The sequence below is a fragment of the Aethalodelphis obliquidens genome, unplaced genomic scaffold (assembly GCF_003676395.1).
Source record: "Aethalodelphis obliquidens isolate GAN/ISIS:26980383/991018 unplaced genomic scaffold, ASM367639v1 scaffold8, whole genome shotgun sequence".
NCBI classification, from domain to species: domain Eukaryota; kingdom Metazoa; phylum Chordata; class Mammalia; order Artiodactyla; family Delphinidae; genus Aethalodelphis; species Aethalodelphis obliquidens.
Genome location: NW_020837952.1, coordinates 39264528 through 39268826, shown reverse-complemented (window position 1 = coordinate 39268826; position 4299 = coordinate 39264528). Strand labels below are relative to the sequence as shown.

At 41.1% G+C, this 4299-nt stretch overlaps 1 pseudogene; it reads right to left on the bottom strand.

The window, feature by feature from the left end:
* Positions 1–270: 270 nt before the first annotated feature.
* On the bottom strand, positions 271–3607 carry LOC113620851 (60S ribosomal protein L23a pseudogene; annotated as a pseudogene).
* Between the last annotated feature and the right edge of the window lie 692 nt (positions 3608–4299).

Here is a 4299-nt window from a genome sequence, read left to right as displayed (position 1 = left end):
GTGGAATCATACAATATTTGTCCTATGTCTGGCTTATTTCACTTAGCACAATATTTTCAAGATTTGTCAGTATGTATCAGAATTTCACTCCTATTTAAAGTGGAATAATAGTCCACTGTATGTATATACCACATTTTGTTTATCCATCCATGGACGTTTGGGTTGTTTCTACCTTTTGGTTACTGTGAATCATGTTGCTATGAACATTGGTGTACAAGTATCTGTGTGAGTCCCTGCTTTCTGTTCTTTTGTGTATACACCTAGGAGTGGAATTGCTGGATTATATGGTAATTTTATGTTTAACTTCTTGAGGAACCACTAAACTGTTTTCCAAAACAGCTACACCATTTTATATCCCCACCAGTAATGCATGATGGTTTCAACTCTGGTTCGTTTGGTTTTTTTGTTTGTTTGTTTCTTTGTTTTGACATTTAATAGGAAGAGAACCACTTCCCACTGTACAGGTATTATGCCATCTTGAGTTCCCCTGTTGGCATATCATTTACCCATTAATCCATTCAGCAAAAATTTACCAAATACCTGTGAGGTGCTAGGCATTGTACTAGGCACTAGGCCCTGTTGGATAAAATAGACATGGGTTCTGTCTTCATAGTGCTTACTGTTTAGTTAAAGAGACAAGAAAGAAAGCAAAAATATGCATCATTGCAGATTATGATAGAGTTCTCTGGAGAAATGAACAGGGACAGTGATAAGGATAATTATAGCGTGAAATTTTATTATTTGCTGTTTTAGGAAACAGCATAGTGTAAGGGATTAAGATGTGAGCTTTGAGGCCTGACAAGATTAATATTAGCTCTGCCATTTCTAAACCTTTTGACCTTAGACGAGTTGCTTAAATCTCTTTGTGCCTCAGTTCCTGAACTATAAAATGGAGATCATAATAATAGTACTTACTTCAAAGGGTTATTGTGAAGATTACATGATAGGGTCCATGAAAAGTATTTGGCATGCTGCCTATCACATAGGAAGTACTCAGTAAATGTAATAATTTCATAGCTGCTCTTTGTAGGCTACGTGCTGTACTTATAACAATCCACACTTGGACTATTCAGCCAGTTATTCGTGTTATGACCCACTGACAACACACAGTGGTCAAGCTTCTGCTTCCTGATACTCTTGACCACATAAGCCTATCCCTCTAGGTCCAGAGCCCAGTGGCCTCCTCTCCTGGCCAGCCTCTAGTTTTCCATCAAAATCTCTGCCCCTGCCCTTCCTTCTTCTAGCCAGGGGCGGTGGTATGAGAATAGAAGCTTCAAAGCTAGGCACATCTCTCTGTATCAGTTGGATGATCTTAGAAAATTACTTACCTCTCTGAGCCTCAGTGTTCCCCTTGGTAAGGCACATTGGAAGCTATTGTGATGATGGGAGATAATGTATCTCAAGTACCCTTATCAGTGAGTCAATCAACGACTCAATCATAACTTTCTCTAGAGATATCTTTTTTCATGGTGAATATATATATATGTATCTATATTTATATATCTATATTATATAGCTATATCTATCTATAGATATAGATATAGATATATTTAGAATTAGCCAGCTGGACTCAGTTGAGATGATCCCATTTGTTGGCAACATCCAAAGTCATGAGCCAGTCAAACATATGCCTTCTTTCCATCAGGCCTGATCAGGGTGTGACCTTGGCCATGTCAGTGTCACAGAGCTTCTTCACAGCCTGGTTGATCTGGTGCTTGTTGGCCTTGACACCCACAAAGAACACAGTGTGTCGTCTTCTGTCTTCTTCAAGGCTGATGTGGTGGTCAGAGGGAACTTAACAGTGGTGTAGTGGTCAAGCTTGTTTCTCCTAGGGGTGCTCTTCCAAGGATATTTGGGCTGCCTTCGAGCTGCAGTACCTTGGGCTGTCAGGAGGTAGATGAGGTGTGGATCATTTTTTGTGTGGCTAAAGACACCTTTCAGCACTATTCTCTTGGCCTTCACAGTGTTTGCTTTGGCTTCAGCTTTGGGAGGGACAGGGGTTTCCTGCCTCCCTTTCGGCACCATCTTGAAAAGCTAGTAGTATCCTAAATAAAATTGATAAGAGCATTTTCAATATTGTCCTGTTAAATTGATGCTTATCTAGTCTAGAAAATTTTAAACTGGGCAGTTAAAGAGTTAATAATTGATTAAATAGGAGGCCCATCATTTTTATAAAAGGTTAACTTTAGGCTCTTGATCAGGAATGTCAAACCCATTATAATATAGCTTCTTCAAGACAATCAGGTACAATGTAAGGCTGCAAACGATGCCACCTTTTAAGCTTTGGTTTACCGCCTATGTGTACATTTTAATAAGACTCTGCTAAGTATAGGCCAAACAAATGATCCTCTAACAACAGGAATTCCAGGGGTCCTTCTGGTCAGGAGTCAGCAAACTATGGCCTGCAGGCCAAATACAGCCTACACCTTGTTTTTGTAAATAATCACTTACTGGAACACAGCCATGCCCATTCGTTTAGGTATTGTCTATGATGGCCTTTGTGCTACAAAGAGGCAGAGCAGTTTTAACAGAGGCTGTATGGCCCACAAAGCCATCTACAGTATCTCCTATCTGTCCTTTTTTTCAGAAGTTTGCCAGCCCCTATTGCAGGCCAAGACGGGAAATGTTTGGGCAGCAGCCTTCAAATTGTTTGTGTAGCCTTTAACCTACATGTGTTGTCTCCTGCTGTTTGCTGGTAGGGTCACTGTTCCGGTGTGCCTTGGGTGTTTCATGGGAAAGGCTTTAAGTGGCATTTATCAATAGACTTAGTTCAGCATTGCTGAATGAGTGTAGACTTAATTGTAACAAGACCCAATAATTTAGTGGCATGAATAAGGAAGTTTGTTTTCTGCTCATGAAATGTAATAATTTACATTATTACCCCACATAATTTATCCCACATATCCAGTGTGGGTATTCTAGGTGGCTCTGCTGCACAGAGTAATTCTGGGACTCAAGTTCTTTCCACCTAGTGGCTCTGCCCTGTGTTAGGGTCTGTTGTCATCTGCGTGGCCCAGGTTAAGTCACCACATCCAGTTTCCAGCAGTTGAAGAGGAATGGAGAACATAGATGAGTATGATGTGTGTGTGCCCAGAAATGGCACACGTCACTCCCACTCATACTCCATAAGCTAGAATTTGGTTGTATGACAGCACCTAATGGCAAGGGAGCCAGAGAAGAAGAAAGAGAGCTTGTCTCTCTCAAAGTAGGTAAGAAGGAATTCTCCGTGGGCATCAAGGGTCCTCTAACAACTCCTTGGCCTAAGTTGTAGAGCTTTAGCTCTGCCAAAGGTAGTTTCATGCCAGAGCGTGGTGGAACCTAGCTAGATACGCTGCCCTGATTCTATCAACTCCATCTCCACTTACTCTTCCCTAATAGTTCTGCTCTGTCACCCCCTGTAGCTCCTTCTTCTCTTTCTAACACTTCTTCTTTTTATAAGTGTGGACAGTTAATTCCTAGTAGGACGTCTGGCTCTTGCAGCCCTAAGAATGATAACAAAAAAGATGTAGGCGCTATTATTTTCTCCATATTAAAGATAAAGAAACTGAGATAAAAAACAATGAAGTACGCTGCCCAAGGTTATAGCTGGTCACGTGTGGCACTTGAAAAAAAGACATTTTAATCTCTTTTCAATCCCTTTTGCTGGGTGGGGATTTTATTCCAGAATCTGGCCGATAAGCATGCTGAATTAGCAACCATCATTTGTCAAGGAGTTTTCTTTTCACATTTGCAGAAATATTCTTTCCTGTTGTTTACCTTTTTATTTTGTTTATGCAGAGCTGGTTTTGTTTTTCCCCTGATGGTTAGAAGCTTTATGCTTTTATGCAGTAAAACCTGCTGATGTTTTCCTTTATGATTTTTTACTTACATCCAGGCTTAAAAAACCATCCTCCTTTGAGAATGATAATACATATTTAATTAGACTTCTTCCTGTTTTCCAGTGTTTGATTTTTTAAATTGTTATTTACTGTTTTTTTGTTTTTTTTTTTTTGTGGTACGCGGGCCTCTCACCGCTGCGGCCTCTCCTGTTGTGGAGCACAGGCTCCGGACGCGCAGGCTCAGCGGCCACGGCTCACGGGCCCAGCCGCCCCATGGCATGTGGGATCCTCCCGGACCGGGGCACGAACCCATGTCCCCTGCATCGGCAGGCGGACTCTCAACCACTGTGCCACCAGCGAAGCCCTGTTATTTACTCTTATCCATCTTGAATTGCTTTCGTCTGTGGAAAAAATGAAGATTCCCGTTATATTTAGATTTGACTCTACCAGAGAAAGTATTTATTTCAAACAGGCTTAAATG